Here is a 25,576-nt window from a genome sequence, read left to right on the forward strand (position 1 = left end):
GTTGACCTCACAGTGCTTTTCCAGCTATATTTCACACAGGTTTTGAAGAAGGAAGTAACAAACATTCTATTTTTCTATACCTATTCCACGACAGGATAATATATATATATATATATATTTTTTTATTTAAGAAAGATTAAGCAGCTTAGTTCTTATTCAGTTGGAAAAAAAGCACAAGGATATTCCCTTCAGCTGGTGGTTTGAGAAAAGGCAGAACTGATATGGTATTATCAGGTAGCTTTTCATCATCACCTACATTTTAGATATAACATTTGTTGTTTTTTTTGCCATAATATCAGATAGATTATCTGAATTTCCTATTACCACCTCTGGAACTCACTTCTAATGATTTATATGGGGAGGTGAGGATATTCTGCCTTCTACTACATCCCCTGCTGCACAGCTTTAAGATCTGAATATAGAACTTATCATTGCCAATGCAAATTAATGCAGTGGGTGATTCATGTGAGAGCAAAGCACTCCAGCAGGGCCCTTTTTGCAGATTTACGGCCATTAAACCAGGGCTTCAATCAACCTTAGCGTGGGCCGTCTTATGAGGCAGCGAGGAACACATGTAGATTTGGGCCGGACGGTCAGACTGCTACAGCAGAGCCTTTACAAGGAGTGGAGAGACCCTTCCTGGAAGTGATCTCTCTACATTTCGGTTGAATGCATTCAGTTGTGCAACTGACTAGGTATCCCTTTCCCTTTAGCAGAGTGTACCATCTGCGGTAGGGCTGGGAATTGCCAGGGACCTCACGATATTTAGGTGCCGATACGATATGTATTATGATTCTCACGATTCTATATGTATTGCGATTCGATACTGTGATTTTATTGCGATTCGAGAAAACCAGTTTTGATCAGTAATGGAAACAAAAGTGCTGAAAACAAATTGGCTCCCTATTTAAAAAGATGGTGAACAAGCTATGAAGGAAAAATACTGGAGTTTTGGTGCAGGTACGATACATCGTCAAACATAATATCTATTGTTTCCCCCATCACTAATCTGACGGGACAAACTCTGCCATCGTTCCGCACGCCGCCACACTACCCATTTCACAGATTCACACTAAGATAAGATGCCACAGCTTGTCCCATGTCATTGAACAGTCTCCATCTATAACCATGAAACAGAGCAATGTCAGGACTATTCGAGTTCAGAAGTGGCTGTGGTAAGAACTACACTGTAGCAGCTTACAGAATGTAGGCTGAATCCCAGATGGATGAACAACAGCATGACATTGGTGACTCCAAATGTGCAAATTAAATTGAAATGCTGGACACCCATGAAAACCATGGACACGCGTTATGGTACCGTTGGATATGTTGTATTCACATACAAGCCATTGGCTAAGATTCTGAAAGGGAAGAAAACAAAGGAAGGGGATATAGAATGCTGAACACAAAAACAACCCTTTTATCTGACTAAACAAAGGACCTCCGCCAAGCACCACTGTATTGAAAGGGAGGCCATTTGAAACCTAGGCTGCACAGAGTGCTGCAGCAAAGGAAATTGAACATTGATAATGCTGTCGCTGAATAAAAAGTGCTGCGACATGTTTGACGTAAAATAATATGACAACAGTCTTGTTGACTATGGTTAACAAGGGCTGAATGGATTAAAGACCTTAAAGCCTATTAACTTTTGCCTTATCTTCCTGACTAGGGTTGCAACATTTCAGGATTTTCCTGACTTTTGTCCACCGAGTTTACCTTCAAACAAACCAGGTCACTGCTCTTTCTTTGAGTAGTCAGGAATAGGGTTGCATGATTCCGAGAACTTTCAATAAATTCCCTGTCAACCAGGATTTCGGGGAAAGACAGGGAATTTATTGAAAGTTCTCGGAATCATGCAACCCTATTCCTGACTACTCAAAGAAAGAGCAGTGACCTGGTTTGTTTGAAGGTAAACTCGGTGGACAAAAGTCTGCCGTCGGCCCTTCTCGCTGTTGTGAGACAAGAAAGGAACAGCGACAGTTAGCATCCAGCTCCTGTTTTAAGATAATTAACAGTGACAAAAACACTGCTAAATAAGGAGAAGGAATGTAGGGCTGTCAGGTCTGCACAAACTCTGCCTCATGGGGTCTTATTTTCTCCAAAGCCTGCTTGATGAGCCACTCACATGAAGCCAGTGAAAGAGGCATCATGGCCATGTTCTCTGACCAGCGACAAAACACATTTGAAGTGATTGAAAAAGAGAAAAAGTCTAGACGAATTAGACAGACGATTGCAGCAGGGCTATGCTTCCAACAGGGTGGAGAAAAACAGGCAAACTGTCTGATTCAGTGGCTGAGCCAGTTGTTTGAAGATCTGAAGGCCACCTGCCCTGGATGGTACACCCAGGACCTAACAGCCACGGCGCCCCGGGGAGCACATTACCCAGAAGTCACATATCAACCAACCACTGTGTCAGGTCTTATGTATCAGCCAATCACTGTGTCAGGTCTTATGTATCAGCCAATCACTGTGCCAGGTCTTATGTATCAGCCAATCTCTGTGTCAGGTCTTATATACAGAGTATACAAAACATTAAGAACACTTGCTCTTTCCTTGACAAACTGACCAGGTGAAAGCTATGATCTCTTATTGATGTCACTTGTTAAATCCACTTCAAAATCAGTGTAGATGAAGGGGACGAGACAGGTTAAATAAGTATTTTTAAGCCTTGAAAAAAATGTAGACATGGATTGTGTATGTCTGCCATTCACAGGGTGAATGGGCAAGACAAAATATTTAAGTGCCTTTCAACGGGGTATGGTAGTAGGTGCCAGGGGCACCGGTTTGTGTCAAGAACTGTAACACTGCTGGGTTTTTCAAGCTCAACAGTGAATGGTCCGCCACCCAAAGGACATCCAGCCAACTTCACACAACTGTGGGAAGCATTGGAATCAACATGTGCCAGCATCTCAGTAGACTGCTTTCGACACCTTGTAGAGTCCATTCCCAGACAAATTAAGGCTGTTCTGAGGGCAAAGGGCGGTGAAACTCAATATTAGGAAGGAGTTCCTTCCTGATGTTTGGTATACTCAGTGTGTATCAGACAATCACTGTGTCAGGTCTTATATATTAGCCAATCACTGTGTCAGGTCTTATATATCAGCCAATCACTGTGTCAGGTCTTATATTTATTTATTTTGATTGAACCTTTATTTTAACAGGGAGTCATACTGAGACCAAGGTCTCTTTTCCAGATGAGCCCTGAATTACATAAAATACACACATCAAAATATAAACACAAAATGCAAGCAGAAAGAACATGGTCATAAAAACAAACACATTCATCAGTAATTAGGTCCTCATTCAGCCTTCTGAATTGGCCTAGAGGCACCAAAACATCAAATTTAAGATTTTTCCACAAAACCTAATAGCAGATTTACCCAATTCAGTAGAGACCAAAGACATTTCCAGAGTTAGCCATCCCTGAGACCGAGTGTGGTAACTCATATGTCTAAAGTTTAGTAATGATGTACGTAGAGTGGGACTTTTTGCAAAAGGGCTTTATAAATTAACACAAAGCAATGTATCAACCTATGTGACATCAAAGAGGGCGAACCAACTTTGTGCTCTCTCTCTCTCTCTCTCTCACACACACACACACACACACACACACACACACACACCTGTTAGAGAGGTGTGAACCCGTTCTTTCTCTCTCTGCTCTGTTGTGGGCTAATGAGGGCTCTGTGCCTGAGAAGGACGGCTCTTCAAAGGCCTTTGTCAGGTTTTGTCCCGAACACCAGGCTCCCGAGAGGAGCAGTGCTGCCCAGTAACGCCCGTCACATCTCTACACTGGTCTGTTTACCTGCAGCTACATGTCTTCCTACTCAAATCACTCCCAATCCACATTTACCCATGTCGGGTGTCAAAACCAGTACTTGATTTTGAGGTTCAGAATTTTTACTGAATGTCCCTTTAAGGCAGAATGGATGAGTATGCATGTACACAACTATAGAGATGGTAAATATATAATACTGTCATGTAGTGCCATCAACTAATGTTGCTCAGTAAGAAATACTGAAACCCATATATACAAGAGCTATTATTTCCAGCATAAATTGTGATTGATAATTTGGGATTTGAATGCCTGTACTAAGCGACCAAAAACCATTCTCCTTATCTACTTATAATCACTCATGAATAAACACAGATTTAGATTATACAGAAAGTTGAGCCATTGTTGCTCCTAGACGTTTCCACTTCACAATAACAGCACTTATAGTTGACAGGGGCAGCTTTAGCAGGGCAGAAATTTGACGAACTGACTTGGAAAGGTGGCATCCTATATACCACGTTGAAAGTCACTGAGCGCTTTAGTAAGGCCATTCTACTGCCAATGTTTGTCTATAGAGATCGCATGGCTGTGTGCTCTATTTTATACACCTGTCAGCAACGAGTGTGGCTGAATTAGCCAAATCCACAAATTGGATTTATAAATAGAAAAACCCTTGAATGAGTAGGTGTCCAACCTTTTGACTGATAGTGTGTGTGTGTGTGTGTATATACACACTACCGTTCAAAAGTTTGGGGTCACTTAGAAATGTCCTTGTTTCCAAAAGAAAAGCAATTTTTTTGTCCATTAAAATAACATAAAATTGATCAGTGTAGACATTGTTAATGTTGTAAGCGGCTGATTTTTAATGGAATATCTACATAGGCGTACAGAGGCCCATTATCAGCAACCATCAGTCCTGTGTTCCAATGGCACATTGTGTTTGCTAATCCAAGTTTATCATTTTAAAAGGCTAATTGATAATTAGAAAACCCTTTTGCAATTATGTTAGCACAGCTGAAAACTGCTGTGCTGATTAAAGAAGCAATAAAACTGGCCTTCTTGATACTAGTTGAGTATCTGGAGCATCAGCAATAGTGGGTTCGATTACTGGCTCAAAATGGCCAGAAACAAAATAACTTTCTTCTGAAACTCGTCAGTCTATTCTTCTTCTGAGAAATGAAGGCTATTCCATGCGAGAAATTGCCAAGAAACTGAAGATCTTGTACAACGCTGTGTATTACTCTCTTCACAGAACAGCGCAAACTGTCTCTAACCAGAATAGAAAGAGGAGTGGGAGGCCCCGGTGCACAACTGAGCAAGAGGACAAATACATTAGTGTCTGGTTTGAGAAACAGACGCCTCACAGGTCCTCAACTGGCAGCTTCATTAAATAGTACCCGCAAAACACCAGTCTCAACGTCAACAGTGAAGAGGCAACTCCGGGATGCTGACCATCTAGGCAGAGTTGCAAAGAAAAAGCCATATCTCAGACTGGCCAATAAAAATAAAAGATTAAGATGGGCAGTCTGAGTCTTGAAAAATGTTGCTTGTAATCAGGACAAAAAGATAACCGCGACATCTGATCCGCGTTATGAAGCTGTAAATCGCCGTTGGATGATGGTTGCAATTGAGATCAGCTGTGCGGGTGATTTTAGCGCATTTTGATGGTTTAGTGGGAGATCAGCTGGCGAGAATCTAGTGGTCATCGATGGTTGTAATTGGCCCAACAGACTCGTGGATCACGCACAGGACAGCTCTAGTGGCTCTAGTCTGGCTCAGCTTGGATTCTCTCTCTCGCTCTCTCCCCTCCATTCATCCATCTGTCTCCATCAGCCAGAGAGACAGGCTAGGGGTGGTCTGATGCTGTGAGCCATCTCAAGTCCAGTGTGTGCGTGCGTGCGGCTGGTGGGGAGTGGAGGAATCTGTCTGACTGCGTGTAGACACCAGCAGAGCAACAGCTGCAGCAGGGTCTGTTCTGAGTCCCTCCCTCCCTCCCTCCCCTGCGGTGTCCAGGCTGCTGAGGGGGAGGCAGATCTTCAGTGGTCTGCCGCTCCCCACTATTAAACTTGAATCCCTCAAAGCGGGAGAAGGCAAACATTTGATTGCAGGAGAGGTGATTAATGTGGGGCTGTCAGTACATCAGCGGTTTGCATGCACACAGATCCATGAAGCAAGCAAACAGTCACAGGTGCACACACACACACTCAAGTCAAGGTCATCTGAAGCCTTGCCAGGCAGAGTATGTGGGGAATGGTGTAAGGTGGTGTATGGAGAGCTGAGCTGTGTGAATACTGATGCACCACAGGAAGTTGGGGATGTGGAGCTTCATTCCAGTAGAATGACATTCATATGAGGATATGAGTCTGTGTGAATTGACCGTGGAGAAGAGTGTTCTCTCTCAAAATGTCCCAGTGAGGATTGAGCATATTATTTCCCCTTCCTGATCAAAAAAAGAGTGAAGATCTTTTAGTCCATGGCAAGGACCACATTTCCACAAAACTCAACATATTATCTAGGCCTACTTCTTACCAGAAAACCATTGCATTTAAATAAATACAATCTTAGAGGAAGAATTAGTGTACATTTTTGAATTACTGACCAAGAAATTGAATTTATTTTAAATGTTGCAATATGAAATCTCTTGAGCTGCACCATCTTGTTTGCAAGAGTGTCTAAATTTAAAAACGAAATAAACCATACTTAGTAATAAGAATATAAACTCAGCCTAAAAAAGAAACGTCCTCTCACTGTCAACTGTGTTTATTTTCAGCAAACTTAACATAACAAGATTCAACAACTGAGACATAAACTGAACAAGTTCCACAGACATGTGACTAACAGAAATGGAATAATGTGTCCCTGAACAAAGGGGGGTCAAAATCAAAAGTAACAGTCAGTATCTGGTGTGGCCACCAACTGCATTAAGTTCTGCAGTGCATCGCCTCCTCATGGACTGCACCAGATTTGCCAGTTCTTCCTGTGAGACGTTACCCCACTCTTCCACCTTGGCACCTGCAAGTTCCCGGACATTTCTGGGGGGAATGGCCCTAGCCCTCACCCTCCGATCCAACAGGTCCCAGACGTGCTCAATGGGATTGAGATCCAGGCTCTTCGCTGCCCATGGCAGAACACTGACATTCCTGTCTTGCAGGAAATCACGCACAGAACGAGCAGTATGGCTGGTGGCATTGTCATGCTGGAGGGTCATGTCAGGATGAGCCTGCAGGAAGGGTACCACATGAGGGAGGAGGATGTCTTCCCTGTAACGCACAGCGTTGAGATTGCCTGCAATGACAACAAGCTCAGTCCGATGATGCTGTGACACACCGCCACAGACCATGACGGACTCCACCTCCAAATCGATCCCGCTCCAGAGTACAGGCCTCGGTGTAACGCTCATTCCTTCGACGATAAACGCGATTCCGACCATCACCCCTGGTGAGACAAAACCGCAACTTGTCAGTGAAGAGCACTTTTTGCCAGTTCTGTCTCGTCCAGCGACGGTGGGTTTGTGCCCATAGGCGACGTTGTTGCCGGTGATGTCTGGTGAGGACCTGCCTTACAACAGGCCTACAAGCCTCCTTGCAGCATGCCTAAGGCACGTTCACGCAGATGAGCAGGGACACTGGGCATCTTTCTTTTGGTGTTTTTCAGAGTCAGTAGAAAGGCCTCTTTAGTGTCCTAAGTTTTCATAACTGTGACCTTAATTGCCTACCGTCTGTAAGCTGTTAGTGTCTTAACGACCGTTCCACAGGTGCATGTTCATTAATTGTTTATGGTTCATTGAACAAGCATGGGAAACAGTGTTTAAACCCTTTACAATGAAGATATGTGAAGTTATTTGGATATTTATTAATTATCTTTGAAAGACAGGGTCGTTTCATTTTTTGCTGAGTTTAGAAACTACTGTCTAATAATAATGAAATAATAATTAACAAAAACAAACATGAACAGCAAAAAACATTGTACAACTGCTAATAGGCATACCACTAATAAAAGTGAATCACTGGATAACCTTAGATCTTGTAGCAGGTGCTATGTCCTCATAGTTAAGATGTTAGGATATAGACTACAGATCTCTATGGCTCTAGTTAAGATGTTAGGATATAGACTACAGATCTCTATGGCTCTAGTTAAGATGTTAGGATATAGACTACAGATCTCTATGGCTCTAGTTAAGATGTTAGGATATAGACTACAGATCTCTATGGCTCTAGTTAAGATGTTAGGATATAGACTACAGATCTCTATGGCTCTAGTTAAGATGTTAGGATATAGACTACAGATCTCTATGGCTCTAGTTAAGATGTTAGGATATAGACTACAGATCTCTATGGCTCCCTAGTTAAGATGTTAGGATATAGACTACAGATCTCTATGGCTCTAGTTAAGATGTTAGGATATAGACTACAGATCTCTATGGCTCTAGTTAAGATGTTAGGATATAGACTACAGATCTCTATGGCTCTAGTTAAGATGTTAGGATATAGACTACAGATCTCTATGGCTCTAGTTAAGATGTTAGGATATAGACTACAGATCTCTATGGCTCTAGTTAAGATGTTAGGATATAGACTACAGATCTCTATGGCTCTAGTTAAGATGTTGGGATATAGACTACAGATCTATATGGCTCTAGTTAAGATGTTAGGATATAGACTACAGATCTCTATGGCTCTAGTTAAGATGTTAGGATATAGACTACAGATCTCTATGGCTCTAGTTAAGATGTTAGGATATAGACTACAGATCTCTATGGCTCTAGTTAAGATGTTAGGATATAGACTACAGATCTCTATGCTCTAGTTAAGATGTTAGGATATAGACTACAGATCTCTATGGCTCTAGTTAAGATGTTAGGATATAGACTACAGATCTCTATGGCTCTAGTTAAGATGTTAGGATATAGACTACAGATCTCTATGGCTCTAGTTAAGATGTTAGGATATAGACTACAGATCTCTATGGCTCTAGTTAAGACCAGAGTAGATCTAATGAGTACATTGATCTGTTGTGTGCTGAAAGCAGCATCCTTGATATTATGTTTAACTGGTGGATCTGTATGTGATTAAATAATTCAACTAGGCCTATTGGGTCTAAATTCAACCAGGTCTACAGGGTCTAAATACAACTAGACCTACTGGGTCGAAATTCAACCAGGCCTACTGGGTCTAAATACAACTAGGCCTCCTGGGTCTAAATACAACTAGGCCTCCTGGGTCTAAATACAACTAGGCCTCCTGGGTCTAAATACAACTAGGCCTACTGGGTCTAAATACAACTAGGCCTACTGGGTCTAAATACAACTAGGCCTACTGGGTCTAAATACAACTAGGCCTCCTGGGTCTAAATACAACTAGGCCTACTGGGTCTAAATACAACTAGGCCTACTGGGTCTAAATACAACTAGGCCTACTGGGTCTTGAAGAATGTTATCATGGATGTTTGAACTCATCCGGTTATCGTAACTGGGCATGGATTTTCCATCGTGTACGTATATAAACTGAAGTTAAACTGAGACAGTATCCTTTCAAACTGAGAAGATGTATTCACATGTAGCTTCCTATACTGTAATGCTCAAAGTTGAGTTATGTCTGAGGGATATAATCCAGACCTGAGAACGCTGGTATAAAACAGTGATGATGAGTGAGGTGGAGGATTAGTTTGTATGAACAGAGATTATTTCACCCTCTTTATGGAGCACAATTGTTTTACATGGCGTTTCAAATCATGCTAGAATTAGGGGTTGCTTTGTTTTCTCATCAGCATCCTGTAGATGTTGTTTCATCAGCATCCTACATCTCTCCAATCAGACGGCTCCGTGCCTCCCAGAGTGTCATCTTTGCCACCCGCCTCCATCAGTCAGGCTCTTTCTCTGCTGTTCACCCTTTAATGATAAATCAGTACCGTCACAACACCCACACGCTTCAGTGGCCTTCAGGGAGATTTATCATTTAGCTGGTAGCCACATCTGGCCCAGCAAAGACAGTAGGCCAGAGTACAAGTTAACGCCAGTGGTATAATGTAACTAAGTAAAAATACTTTGAACTACTAGTTAAGTCGTTTTTTGGGTTATCTGTACTTTAATATGTATATTTGACAACTTTATATTAATGTAATTTTTACTCCATACTCACTCACTAAACACAAATGCTTTGTTTGTAAATTATGTCTGAGTGTTGAGTGTGCCCCTGGCTATATGTAAATTTTACAAATAAACAAGAAAATCATGCTGTCTGGTTTACATAATAAGGAATTTGAAATGATTTATACTTTTACTTTTGATACTTAAGTACATTTAAAACCAAATACTTTAACTTTTACTCAAGTAGTATTTTACTGGGTGACTCACTTTTACTTGAGTCATTTTCTATTAAGGTACACCATATGTACAAAAGTATGTGGACACCCCTTCAAATCAGTGAATTCGGCTATTTCAGCCACACACGTTGCTGACAGGTGTATAAAATCGAGCACACAGCCATGCAATCTCCATAAACAAACATTGGCAGTAGAATGGCCTTACCGAAGAGCTCAGTGACTTTTAACATGGCACCGTCATAGCATGCCACCTTTCCAACAAGTCAGTTCGTCAAATTTATGCCTAGCTAGAGTTGACCCCGGTCAACTGTAAGTACTGTTACTGTGAAGTGGAAACGTCTAGGAGCAACAATGGCTCAGCCGCGAAGTGGTAGGCCAGACAAGCTCACAGAATGGGACTGCTGAGTGCTGAAGCGCATAAAAATCGTCTGTCCTCAGTTGCAACACTTAATACCGAGTTCCAAACTGCTTCTGGAAGCAATGTCAGCACAAGTGTTCGTTGGAATCTTCATGAAATGGGTTTCCATGGCCGAGCAGCCGCACACAAGCCTAAGATCACCATGCGCAATGACAAGCGTCGGCTGGAATGGTGTAAAGCTCGCCGCAATTGGACTCTGGAGTGATGAATCACGCTTCAACATCTGGTAGTCCGACGGACGAATCTGGGTTTGGCGGATGCCAGGAGAATGCTATCTGCCCCCATGAATAGTACCAACTGTAAAGTTTGGTGAAGGATAAATAATAGTCTGGGACGGTTTTTCATGGTTCGGGCTAGGTCCCTTAGTTCCAGTGAAGGGAAATCTTAACTCCACAGAATACAATGCCATTCTAGAAGACTCCGTGCTTCCAACTTTAGAGCAACAGTTTGGGGAAGGCCCTTTCCTGTTTCAGCATGACAATGCACCCGTGCACAAAGCGAGGTCCATACTGAAAATGGTTTGTCGAGATTGGTGTGGAAGAACTTGACTGGCCTGCACAGAGCCCTGACCTCAACCCCACCGAACACCTTTGGGATGAATTGGAACGCCGACTGCGAGCAAGACCTAATCGCCCAACATCAGTACCCGACCTCACTAATGAGGTCCCCGCAGCAATGTTCCAACATCTAGTGGAAAGCCATCCCAGAAGAGTGGATGCTGTTACAGCAAAGGGGGGACCAACTCCATATTAATACCAATGATTTTGGAATGAGATATTCGACGAGCAGGTGTCCACATACTTTTGTCATGTAATGTATCTTCACTTTTACTCAAGTATGAGAATTTGATATTTGTCCCACCCCTGGGTAGCGCAGAGTCATAGACGTGCAGAATCCACACAAAGATTTATTGGGATGATTTACCAGAGTTACTAATATAAAGTATATCACTCAGTATTTCTACGACTGATTCCATATATCTTGAGAAAGCCATAAACCTACCTTTAGTTGTGCAAGTCAAGGACAATGCAGGACACACTAATAAAGTAGACCTATTCGTTTATTAAGACTTTTAACTGAGGACAACGACCCTAAGCACACAGCCAAGACAATGAAGGAGTGGCTTCGGGACAAGTCTCTGAATGTCCTTGAGTGGCCCAGCCAGAGCTGTGCAGCGACGCTCCCCATCCAAGCTGACAGAGCTTGAGAGGATCTGCAGAGAAGAATGGGAGGAAGTCCCCAAATACAGGTGTGCCAAGCTTGTAGCGTCATACCCAAGAAGACTCGAGGCTGTAATCACTGCCAAAGGTGCAGTTTTTTTATTTGTAATCAATTAAATACAATTTATAATAACCTGTTTTTGCTTTGTCATTATGAGGTTTTGTGTGTAGATTGATAAGGGGGAAAAAATTATTTAATCAATTTTACAATAAGCCTGAAACATAACATAATGTGAAAAAGTCTGAATACTTTGAATGCACTGAATACAGTGAGGGAAAAAAGTATTTGATCCCCTGCTGATTTTGTACGTTTGCCCACTGACAAAGACATGATCAGTCTATAATTTTAATGGTAGGTTTATTTGAACAGGGAGAGACAGAATAACAACAAAAAAATCCAGAAAACGCATGTCAAAAATGTTATAAATTGATTTGCATTTTAATGAGGGAAATAAGTATTTGACTCCTCTGCAAAACATGACTTAGTACTGCAAAACCCTTGTTGGCAATCACAGAGGTCAGATGTTTTTGTAGTTGGCCACCAGGTTTGCACACATCTCAGGAGGGATTTTGTCCCACTCCTCTTTGCAGATCTTCTCCAAGTCATTAAGGTTTCGAGGCTGACGTTTGGCAACTCAAACCTTCAGCTCCCTCCACAGATTTTCTATGGGATTAAGGTCTGGAGACTGGCTTGAGCCATTCTTGTTGCCTTGGCCCTGTGTTTTGGGTCATTGTCATGCTGGAATATCCATCCACAACCCATTTTCAATGCCCTGGCTGAGGGAAGGAGGTTCTCACCCAAGATTTGATGGTACATGGCCCCGTCCATCGTCACTTTGATGCGGTGAAGTTGTCCTGTCCCCTTAGCAGAAAAATACCCCCAAAGCATAATGTTTCCACCTCCATGTTTGACGGTGGGGATCGTTTTCTTGGGGTCATAGGCAGCATTCCTCCTCCTCCAAACACGATTTTGGTCTCATCTGACCACAACCCTTTCACCCAGTTCTCCTCTGAATCATTCAGATGTTCATTGGCAAACTTCAGACGGGCCTGTATATGTGCTTTCTTGAGCAGGGGGACCTTGCGGGCGCTGCAGGATTTCAGTCCTTCACTGCGTAGTGTGTTACCAATTGTTTTCTTGGTGACTATGGTCCCAGCTGCCTTGAGATCATTGACAAGATCCTCCCGTGTAGTTCTGGGCTGATTACTCACCGTTCTCATGATCATTGCAACTCCACGAGGTGAGATCTTGCATGGAGCCCCAGGCCGAGGGAGATTGACAGTTATTTTGTGTTTCTTCCATTTGCGAATAATCGCACCAACTGTTGTCACCTTCTCACCAAGCTGCTTGGCGATGGTCTTGTAGCCCATTCCAGTCTTGTGTAGGTCTACAATTTTGTCCCTGACATCCTTGGAGAGCTCTTTGGTCTTGGCCATGGTGGATAATTTGGCATCTGATTGATTGATTGCTTGCTTTTGTGGACAGGTGTATTTTATACAGGGAACAAGCTGAGATTAGGAGCACTCCCTTTAAGAGTGTGCTCCTAATCTCAGCTCGTTACCCGTATAAAAGACACATGGGAGCCAAAAATCTTTCTGATTGAGAGGGGGTCAAATATTTATTCCCTCATTAAAATGCAAATCAATTTATAACATTTTTGACATGCGTTTTTCTGGATTTTTGTTGTTGTTATTCTGTCTCTCACTTCAAATAAACCTACCATTAAAATTATAGACTGATAATTTCTTTGTCAGTGGGCAAACCTACAAATACCTTTTTCCCCTCACTGTATCTGAAATGTTATTATACACAAAGCAGCCTCTCTTAGAAAGGTGTTTTAGCAAGTTTAACCACTGTTTATTTATGAGGATGGTGGCATCATTCAAACATGGTGAGGTTTGATAATGCTGTGGGGTTGCTTTGCTGCCTCTGGTAATGGGGGCCATGAACGTGTGCAAGACATCATGAAAACAGCAGATTATCAAGGTGTTTTGGAGTGCAATGTTCAACCCAGTGTCCAAAAACGGTGTCTCTGATGTATGTTGTGGGTCTTCCAACAACCCAAAGCACACATCAAAAGCACAAGGGACTGCTTCAAGAAGAAACGCTGGAATGTTCTGCCAGCGGAGAGTCCAAATCTGAATCACATCCATAACCTATGGTGAGAGCTGAAAACAGTAGTTGGTGGAGGGCACCCCTCAAATATGGAAGAATTAGAGCAGTTGGCTGGTGAAAAGTGGGCCAAATTGCCAGTAGAAAGGTACAAGAAGCATTTGTTACATTGGCCAAAGGCTGTGCAAGCAAGTACTAGCTCAGGGGTGCCAATAATTTTGTCCATGCCATTTGTCTTTATTTTCTAAATTAAAATTATAAACTTAAGTTCACAAAAATAAACGTGGTTCTCCAAAAGTTTTTATCCATTTCAAATTATTTGAGAAGAAATAGAGAATTATTTAAGAAAAGCGCAAGGGTGCCAATATATTTCACCGGCAATGTTTAAATGAAGACCTGCATTAAAACAGAATAATTCTAAAACACAAGTGTCTGGGGAGTCCATCATCAGAGCAGTTATTTTCCTTTAATGATAAGAGGAGAGGAACCTGCAGGGCTCTGTGTCTCAGAGAGAGTCAGAGGCCATTTCAGACAACGGCTCCACAGCAGAGACTAATGGCCCAGGATGATGAAGGGCTGCCTGGTAGCTCTGCTGCCTCCGGGCAAACAGAATGGGGTCTGTTAAAGGTTCCCAGAACGTTTCATTAGGTTGTGGGGGTGTGATATGGGAACTGGGGGATGCCTGTTGGTTCTGCTGGCTGGGCTGAACTGCATTGCTCAGTGTTACTCCTGGAACCCGGCCCAGTCCCGTCTGTCTCACTGCAGTTCCTGGTCAGTGAGCACGCTAACACGCTACAGCTAACAAGCCAGGAGAGGAGGAACAGATTTCACCCAGCATATGGAGGCTCACCAAGGGCTCCAAATAAGCAGACCGCTGCTGATGCCCTCTGTACCTACAGAAAACAATTAATCCTCACTGTTCTCTGCCTCACTGACTACTGTCTGGTACTAGTGGGGCAGGATGGAGAGGGGAGGAGATGGGGAGGGAAAAAGAGAGAGGGACGAAAGTGGATGATAGATTAGGTTCAGAGAACATTCATTTGTTGCTCTTATAAAAAACAGAGGGAGGAGAAAATAGTTCTGTAAAAATGAAAAGGCACAGCGATGTTCTTTGGCTTTTCACCCAGCCCATGCACTCTTCTCCAGTGACCTGTCCATGACCCTGGAGGACTCATATTTCTATTAGCTGGGAATAAAAGGAAACAGACACAGCAGAAGAGGTTTATAGAGACATGAGATGCACGCAAAGAAGAGAAGAGAAGGAAATAGGGAGCAAACAGCGAAAATACAGAGAGGAGAGGAGCATGATCCAGTCAGCTGATCCTCTCCCACTGAGCTGCTTCAGATACTCTGACCTCTTCTTTCAGTCCAGAGGGAAGCAAGGTGTAACAGATGACTAAAACAGCATGGTCCTGTCCTTTCACGGTCCATCTCTCTGTTACAAGCTTACAGAACATGTCTTCACTCCTTGTCAAGGTCAAGACGTTCTAGGTAATTCATGTCCAGGAAACATATGAATCACTTTCAGTTCAGTTGAGGTGAAAAAGTGTTCCAAAATGAACCAGCGTTTGAAGTGGGCCTACAAACTAGATAATCTGACAGAAATACAATTCAGGAACTATTGAAAACTACTGAACTTATCTCCTCATTCCAAATTAGCCAAACACTTCTAATAGGAAGACTTAGTTTACATAGAGGTCAGGTGCTGTGTCACTGACAGATGAAGAGTAGAGCTTGATTCGTTGGGTTGAGTTCCAGTGTGGTTCATTCATAACAAGCAGCGTTTCCTCTCCAACAGCTCTTCTGTTGCTCTCCACTACCCGACAGCCTCCACACCAGGCCCTGAAATACAGCCAATAAAGCCGTGGGGCCACTATAAACATGGAGCCGTCACCTGATTTGTGGATCCAATTACCTTCCCTCTGTAATGGCTGTGTTCAGTGCCATGATGTTAAGTCAGTAGTTGTCAGCATCTGTCCGGAGAGCTTTAACCTCCACAGAGAACAGCAGAACCCCGGAAGATCCTCCTAAAACCCCTCAGTACAGTACAGCATAGCACCCCGGAGGATCCTCCTAAAACCCCGCAGTACAGTACCCTAGGAGAATCATCCTAAAACCCCTCAGTACAGTACCCCAGGAAGAACCTCCTAAAACCCCTCAGTACAGTACAGCATAGCACCCCGGAGGATCCTCCTAAAACCCCGCAGTACAGTACCCTAGGAGAATCCTCCTAAAATCCCTCAGTACAGTACAGCACCCCAGGAAGAACCTCCTATAACCCCTCAGTACAGCACCCAGGAGGATCCTACTAAAATTCCTCAGTACAGTACCCAGCAGGATCCTCCCTTAACCCCTCAATAAAGTCAACACCGCAGGAAGATCCTCCTAAAATGTGTGCTGTTGGGGACACTAGAGGACCAGAGTTGGGAACCACTGGCCTAACAGATACAGAAAGGGACTCCACATCACAGCTTTTCAGAAAACTCCTGTTAGGCTTTGTGAAGATACACTACCAGTCAAAAGTTTGGACACACCTACTCATTCAAGGGTTTTTCTTTATTTTTACTGTTTTTTATATTGTAGAATAATAGTGAAGACATCAAAACTATGAAATAACACATAGAGTCAAATAGTAAAAAAAATAAAAAGTGTTAAACAAATCAAAATATATTTTATATTTGAGATTCAAATAGCCACCCGTTGCCTTGATGACAGCTTTGCACACTCTTGGCATTCTCTCAACCAGCTTCATGTGGTAGTCACCTGGAATGCATTTCAACAAGTGTGCCTTCTTAAAAGTTAATTTGTGGAATTTATTTGAGTCAATCACTTCTGTTGTGACAAAGTAGGAGGGGTATACAGAAGATAGCCCTATTTGGTAAAAGACCAAGTCCATATTATTGCAAGAACAGCTCAAATAAGCAAAGAGAAATGACAGTCCATCATTACTTTAAGACATGAAGGTCAGTCAATACTGAACATTTCAAGAACTTTGAAAGTTTCTTCAAGTGCAGTCACAAAAACAATCAAGCTCTATGATGAAACTGGCTCTCATGAGGACCGCCACAGGAATGGAAGACCCAGAGTTACCTCTACTGCAGAGAATAAGTTCATTAGAGTTATCAGCCACAGAAATTGCAGCCCAAATAAATGCTTCAGAGTTCAAGTCACAGACACATCTCAACATCAACTGTTCAGAGACTGTGTGAATCAGGCCTTCATGGTCAAACTGCTGCAAAGAAACCACTACTAAAGTACACCAATAATAAGAAGAAACCTGCTTGGGCCAAGAAACACGAGCAATGGACATTAGACCGGTGGAAATGTGTCCTTTGGTCTAGAGTCCAAATTGGAGATTTTTTGTTTCCAACCGCAGTCTTTGTGAGACGCGTTGTGAGTGAACGGATGATCTCCGCATGTGTGGTTCCCACCATAAAGCATGGAGGAGGACGTGTTACGGTGTGGGGGTGCTTTGCTGGTGACACTGTCCGTAATTTATTTAGAATTCTAGGCACACTTAACCAGCATGGCTACCACACCATTCTGCAGCGATACGCCATCCCATCTGGTTTGGGCTTAGTGGGACTATCATTTGTTTTTCAACAGGACAATGACCCAACACACCTCCAGGCTGTGTAAGGGCTATTTTACCAAGAAAGAGAGTGATGGAGTGCTGCATCAGATGACCTGGCCTCCACAATCCGCCGACCTCAACCCAATTGAGATGGTTTGGGATGAGTCGGACGGCAGAGTGAAGGAAAAGCAGCCAACGAGTGCTCAGCATGTGGGAACTCCTTCAATACTGTTGGAAAAGCTGGTTGCGAGAATGCCAAGAGTGTGCAAAGCTGTCATCAGGGCAAAGGGAGGCTCTTTGAAGAATCTCAAATATAAAATATATTTTGATTTGTTTAACACTTTTTTGGTTACTACATGATTCCATAGGTTTTATTTCATAGTTTTGATGTCTTCACTATTATTCTACAATGTAGAAAATAGTAAAAATAAAGAAAAACCCTTGAATGAGTAGGCGTGTCCAAACTATTGACTGGTACTGTATATCACAGTTTTCAAAACAAACAGTACTAGGACCACAAAAGAGCAACTAAAAGAGAGGTTGAACTAATGATGACATAGCAATAAAAACTGTACTGGGAGCTGTATACAGGTAAACAAACAATGACATAGTTGAGAACTACAGAGTATAGAAGGTAAACAAATGCAAAGCTCTAGAGACCAAAACGTTCAATCTGCTATTAATAATGTGGAGAGATTGAACCACTAACGATGACATAGAAATTAGAACTTCACTGGCAGTTCTACACAAATAAAATAGTCTAGAGTATGTTTTGTGCAGAACAGATTACATCTAGCCCTCATAAATGGAGAGATCAATGATTACATTTTAGAACTGAATTAATGAGCTGTCCTAAGCTCAACTGTAGAATATCTACAATATTGCACAAGTGACTATAAAATGGTAAGAGACATGATCAGACTGGTTGTGAACTACGGAGTTGTCCTCAGCTCAACTCTTCAGTCAGCAACAGACCAGGGGAGGTCCTAACTTGACCTCAAGCATCCTGCTGACCTCAACATGCATTTCACTGGTCTAAAATAGATATGGCAAGAAATCAGGCAACCAAATGAAAGCTATACACTAAGTATACCAAACATTAAGAACAGCTTCCTAATACTGAGTTGCACCCCCCCTCTCTTTTCCGTACAGAACAGCCTCAATTCGTCTGGGCATGGACTCTACAAGGTGTCGAAAGTGTTCCACAGGGATGCTGGCCCATGTTGACTCCAATGCTTCCCACAGTTGTGTCAAGTTAAACCCATTAAACCCCTTCAACTTATCCAGAACGCTGCAGCCCGTCTGGTGTTCAACCTTCCCAAGTTCTGGATTACTGCAACTGACGTTCTCTCACGTCACCCCGCTCCTCCGCACACTCCACTGGCTTCCAGTTGAGGCTTGCATCTACTACAAGACCATGGTGCTTGCCTACGGAGCTGTGAGGGGAACGGCACCCCCTTACCTTCAGGCTCTGATCAGACCCTACACCAAAACGAGGGCACTACGTTCATCCACATCTGGCCTGCTAGCTCCCCTACCTCTACGGAAGCACAGTTCCCGCTCAGCCCAGTCAAAGCTATTCGCTGCTCTGGCACCCAAATGGTGGAACAAGCTCCCCCACGACGCCAGGACAGCGGAGTCACTGACCACCTTCCGGAGACACTTGAAACCCTACCTCTTTAAGGAATACCTGGAATAGTATAAAGTAATCCTTCTTCCCCCAACCCCATTAAAAAAATTAAATAAAATAAAAGGTGGTTGTCCCACTGGCTATCATAAGTTGAATGCACCAATGTGTAAGTCGCTCTGGATAAGAGCGTCTGCTAAATGATGTAAATGTAAGTTACCTGGATGTCCTTTGGGTGGTGGACAAGTCTTGATACACATGGGAAACTGTTGAGCATGAAAAACACAGCAGCGTTGCAGTTCTTGACACAAACCGGTGCGCCTGGCACCTACTACCACCATACCCTGTTCAAAGGCACAAAAATATTTAGTCTTGCCCATTCACCCTCTGAATGACACACACACACAATTCATGTCTCAATTTTGTCAAGTCTTAAAAATCCATCCTTAACCTGTCTCCTCCCCTTCATCTACACTGATTGAAGTGTAGCTATGATGCCTTATTGACGTGACATCAATAAGGGATCATAGCTTTCACCTGGTCAGTCTAGATCATGGAACGAGCAGGTGATCCTAATGTTTTGTCCACAGTGTATATCTCATCCTTTGAAATGTTATAACTGTGTTGTATCACTTCCCCATAAATGCTGACCTCTCATTCTTCAAGGAGATACAAAAAGTAGCTGAACAAATGTTGGTCTGTAAAATGTGTTAATTCAGTTAAGGCAGCCCAGTTATCAAACAGAAGGAGTCTAAGTTTGGCTCGTTATTAACCAAGCTGGGTGCAGTAAACAGGCCTTACATTGAGCTCCTGTCGCCTTCAGTCAAACACAAGAGGCCTTCATAGCTTCTACAAATGTATGAATTTGGACTTTTTCAGGGTTCATGAAAGACTCTTCACAGTGGGGGTATGTACACGTGTGTTTTAACACAAAATAAGATTAAATGCAAATACCTTCTGAAGCAGATGGAAAACTACCGGGCACTAGAGTTCTGTGGTTCACTCTAGTCTGAACATTCACAGAGAAAACTACTGGGCACTAGAGTTCTGTGGTTCACTCTAGTCTGAACATTCACAGAGAAAACTACCGGGCACTAGAGTTCTGTGGTTCACTCTAGTCTGAACATTCACAGAGGTACTGAGAGACTCTATTTGGGTAAACAGAACTTTTGATGTAAATGTACTCTAAAAGTCTTGATGACTTTCTGTGCAAACAGCTCATGGAGGCTGAAATGATTTCCCAGGGGGAAATAAAGACAAACAGTCTTTCACTGAGAGAGAGATGTCCTTCATTCTATGACACAGTGCCCATGTAGACTGATCACATCATCCTTAGAGCTTCTCTGCTATTCTATTAATAATGTATTCTGGTTCATGACGCATCCATCTTTTCCGGTGCCATTTTGTTTTTCATTACTTTCCCTGTTTTTCCTGAGAGCTTTTTCTCCCTTCTAAACCAGGGGCCATAGAGATCTAGGCTCTCCATCTCTATTACTGTAGAATGATGGCTGCTTTCCAGACAGGCAATCTCAGTGGACAACTCAGTTCCTTGGACCTAACTACTGAACCACAACCTCAGCTTCATCCTCGCTCTATGTTCAACATGTCAATGTAATGAGACAAATGTAGGTCAAGAGGGTTAAAGGTCCAATGCAGCCATTTCTAACTTGATATAAAATCAATTAAGCACCTTACTGTGATTATTTTCAATTAAAATTGTCAAAAGGAAACAAAAATAGCTTCTTCGCAAAGAGCACTTTCTTAAGCAATAATTTTGCTAGGACTGTCTGAGGAGTGGTCTGAGTGGGGAGGGGGAAACGGAAAACTAGCCGTTATTGGCAGGGAGGTTTGGAAGCCACTTTATTTTTGGTCTATTGACTATTTTTACCGCCTGCTGATGTCACCATGGAAGCCCAAAACTCCATCCAACCAAAACAGGCAAAAATTTCAGGGCATCATCTTCATTTTTACAATTTCACAGTATTATTCCAACCTCAGTGTGGAAATATATATAACACACAGGAAAACCACATTTTTGACTGCACTTGACCTTTAAATCTGTGCTATGCTCCAAAATATATTACTCACTACTAAATGAGCATGCACAATTATGGTAATTCATCATTCGGCAAACAGACTATGATACAATACTCATGCGAAATGCAACCTTTATGTGAAAATGTGATTTGGTTGCAAATTAATAATCCAATGACACATTGGTAAAGAATAGGTGATTTTTTCCCCCATGATCTGTACTTAGCCAGCATATATATGCGGGTGCCTTCTCAGAATCAGTGGCGGACACAGACACACTCAGAGATGTAGTGTCTTGCACCCCTCTGGTGATTCATCGTGATGTGTTCCTTCAAATTGTTTTTCCTGGCAGTGTTGGGAAGGGAAAAAGTGCATGAGCAACAACAAAAACTTGGTTTCACTTTATCTCTGGAGAGACCAGTGAAAAAGAAGCCTGTACCGAATAAAAATATTCCAAAACATGCATCCTGTTTGCAACAAGGCACTAAAGAAATACTGCAAAACATGTGGCAAAGCAATTAACTTTTGGTCCTGAATACAAAGTGTTATGTTTTGGGCAAATCCAATACAACACATTACTGAGTACCACTCTCCATATTTTCAAGCATAGTGGTGGCTGCATGATGTTATGGGTATGTTTGTAATTGTTAAGGACTGGGGAGTTTTTCCAAGTTAAAAAAGAAACTGAATGGAGCTAAGCACAGGCAAAATCCTAGAGGAAAACCTGGTTCAGTCTGCTTTCCACCAGACACTGGAAGACGATCTAAAATACAAGGCCAAATCTACACTGGAGTTTCTTACAAAGAAGACAGTGGATGTTCCTGAGTGGCCGAGTTACAGTTTTGACTTAAATCTACTTGAAAATCTATGGCAAGACCTGAAAATGGTTGTCTAGCAATGACCAACAACCAATTTTACAGAGCTTGAAGAAATGTGAAAAGAATAATGGGCAAATGTTGCACAATCCAGGTGTGGAAAGCTCTTAGACTTAAAGAAATACTCACAGCTGTAATCGCTGCCAAAGGTGCTTCTACAAAGTATTGACTCGGGGGTGTCATTTTGGGGTATTGTGTGAAGATGGGTGAGAAAGAAAATCTATTTAATCAATGTTGAATTCAGGCTGTAACATCAAAATGTGGGAATAAGTCAAAGGGTATGAATCCTTTCTGAAGGCACTGTACTTTTGAGGAGATGGGAAACTCCCTTAGAATCATATTAACGCCCAAAACCGCAAAACGTACCGAACCGTGAGTTTGGTTGATCCTGAGACGCCCCCAGACAGACATGCTGCTCCCTCCAGTGCTTTAGACCAGACGACTGGCTGGCTGACTGCTGCTTCTCTCAGGGCTCTGACTGCCACACACTTCTACACACCCTTCAACTGAACCAATTCCAGTTACACAAAAACCCAGTTATCTCCTGAATTACTCATCTGGAATAGCCTGGCACATACGGCTGAACAATCAGGCCGACTCAGATGGGTTTTCTACCCAACACAGATATCGGAACAAAGGAAGTAAAACAACAACTATTACACCAGCAAACAACAGATTAAGCAAGAGTGGTAAGGCATTGACTCGGGCTCCCGAGTGGCGCAGTGGTCTAAGGCACTGCATCTCAGGGCTTGAGGCGTCACTACAGACCCCCTGGTTCGATTCCAGGCTGTATCACAACCGGCCGTGATTGGGAGTGCCATAGGGCGGCGCACAATTGGCCCAGCGTCGTCCGGGTTTGGCCGGTGTAGGCCGTCATTGTAAACAAGAATTTGTTCTTAACTGACTTGCCTAGTTAAATAAAGGTAAAATAAAATTAAAATAAATTGATAGAATCTTAATTACATTATTACAACAAAATCTACAGCATCAGCTCAACAGATGGGGAAAGGTTCAATGGGTGAATAATATATGTCTGGCTACGTCTCAAGAGAGACAAGAACTTGAAAAACAAATGAAGTGTCCTGTAAAAATATTTTACTGAAACCAACATAAATTTTTTCCATTGGGTGCTTTGAAACTTTGCTATGATGCTTGGAAGTTGGTCTTTTGATTATGGTTTCTGGAAGACCAGATAAGTTCACTGTGAAATGTTGAGTGTAGGCTATTTAGCAGTAGGTGGGAAGTCCAACGATTGTGATGCCATCTCAACGCTGTAGAAGTCAGTGTCTAGTTAGATGGTGCTCCAATCCATTAAATCAGAAAAAAACATTACTTGAACAGCACCTTTTAACAGCACCTGCTGAAATAGAATTGTACTTTTGTTTCCATATTTACATCTCATTTCCACTGGGAGTTAAAACTGGCAGAGAAGATAAATATGTAACTACTCTCGTCGCATAGTTAAAATGGCCTCCTCCGACAGGAAACACAACACAGTGTAAAAATAGTCCTCAGATCGCTTACCCAGCAGGGCACAAAGCAGTGAGTCTACTTATCAGGGATAGAGCAGGGTTTGTTGCAGTAGCAATGATCAGTTAACACCGTTCCTCAGCCCTGGATACCGCAGCTTTCAATTAGACAATCCACAGAGCTGGAGAAGTGGGAAATCTGCAGACCTGTCCACCGTGAGGAGAGCAGTATGAAAACAAGAAACTAAGTTACAGCAAAACAGCGGAAAAGGCAGCCTTATTATTATAAATGATTTGTTTTCTAATATAGGGTGCATTAAAATGAGCTTTGGAGCAGGGAAGTATTGGACATATGCTAAATCTCTATGTTTAGACTTTCTAATCAGTAATAAAAACCAATTCAGACAGTACTACCTCGCTTGACTAGCCTACCCCCTAAAAGAGGTAATCGTTGGTCAACGTAATCAATTCGATGTAATAAAGGTTGAATTGTATGTCAAATAAAACAGACAACAATACCTTGCAATTAAATAATGAACTTGACCAGCATTCTAAGACCGCACACGATCTCTCAAAGTCTTAAGAGCAGAGAGAGATTCATCAGGCAGAGAGGCTGAGCTAAAACACTTTAAAGTCTTGACATTGGGGGGAATCTCACAACACTTTGAGGATGCCATTTTAAACGCTTCTCTAGGTAGGGGTTCACTCCATGTGTCCATTATCAGGCTGAGATGGAAGTTAGGAGAAATAGAATATAGATGTTGATGGAAATTTGAGGAATTGCTTCTGACATCAATTATTAAAACAATGGTCACTGAGTTGATGGAACGCTGATATGATTACTGAGTAGAGCTGGGGTTCTTTCTAGAGTGGAAACCCACCTCTGTCTCTGAGATGCATCTGGTAGAGACTCCTAAGGGACCAAATAGAGTTGATGGAACACCTTAGAGTTCATAGTGAACTACTTGCAGTGGGGCAAGACCATTAATCATACTACTCCCTCTACAACATGGCGGCAAAAACAAGCAAATAGCCATTAAATCATCAAATTGTATTTGTCACATGCGGCGAATACAATAGTGAAATGCTTACTTACAAGCCCTTAACCAACAATGCAATTTTAAGAAAGAATACCCAAAAAGTAAAAATAGGTTAGGAGAAGTGTGCTTTACACCCCTTCAGCAGTGTACACCCCTGAAACCCCTGTTCCCACACACTGTCAGAGGTATCCACAGAGAAAGAGCTTTCTTTATCTCTGATTCATTAGGCTGATACTCTTTTCCCCAAAGCCATGGCTACAACAAGTCCACTTTCTGGTGAATCGTTAGCAAACCTGAACCCGAGTCTCCACATTAAAAAAGGACAATTTTCCGAAGCTGCCAAATGTCCTCATATTTTACAATGTTTCTCTCTGCATTCAGTATTCCCCTCATTTATTCCACAGCACCATTATATTGGGGCCACAGTGAACTCAAATCACAAAGATCCTTCTCTCTGCAGCACTCTCATTGCTTCTCAAATTAATATGGTCTCTCCCTTTCTCTCCATTATGAGCAATCTACAGATGCCCTCCCCATTGATCAGTGGGGAGCTTTACAGTATGAAGGTAAAGTGCATGATGGACCTTTTCTTCATCATGGTCGCCCCTGTTCAGAGCGTGCAATCAACCTTGATTCACTCAGATGCTCAACTATATGTTTGTGCCCCTGGCCATGGAAAGAAAAGTGGGAGCAAGGATGCAATATTCCAGAGCCATTTTCTCACCATAGCTGAATTGAAAGTATGGCACAGAGCAACACAATATTGCTTAGGGCAGAAAGCTAAACTCATACTTAATGCAGAGCATCAGCATCATTCCCCTACTGAAAATGCATAGGCTGTGTTGTGTTTACAACTGTTTTCCTTTTCAGCATTCATACTGTAGACTTACCACTCATCTCTGAGTTGGGGGGCCAAGGGAACTCGGCAATTACGAGCACTTATCCAACAGTGGATGGCTGTTAGAGATTGAGTAAATTCTCCATGGTCAGAAACAGCAGAGGCTAAAAAGTCTAGAGAAGCAGAGTCAGCGTGCAAGAGTGAAGCGGTTTAATTTTAAGGCTCAATTTGCTTCCCCTATAATTACGCTGACTGTGGAAAACGTTCCATTT

The 25,576-nt window shown here is 42.5% G+C and overlaps 1 protein-coding gene across 4 annotated transcripts in view; it reads right to left on the minus strand.

Annotated features, from left to right (window-relative positions):
• Positions 1-25,576, minus strand: part of LOC121540806 (ecto-NOX disulfide-thiol exchanger 2) — a 284,655-nt gene that overhangs the window by 176,135 nt on the left and 82,944 nt on the right. The window lies entirely within an intron of this gene.

This window comes from Coregonus clupeaformis, chromosome 3 (genome assembly GCF_020615455.1).
Source record: "Coregonus clupeaformis isolate EN_2021a chromosome 3, ASM2061545v1, whole genome shotgun sequence".
Taxonomy (NCBI): Eukaryota; Metazoa; Chordata; class Actinopteri; order Salmoniformes; family Salmonidae; genus Coregonus; species Coregonus clupeaformis.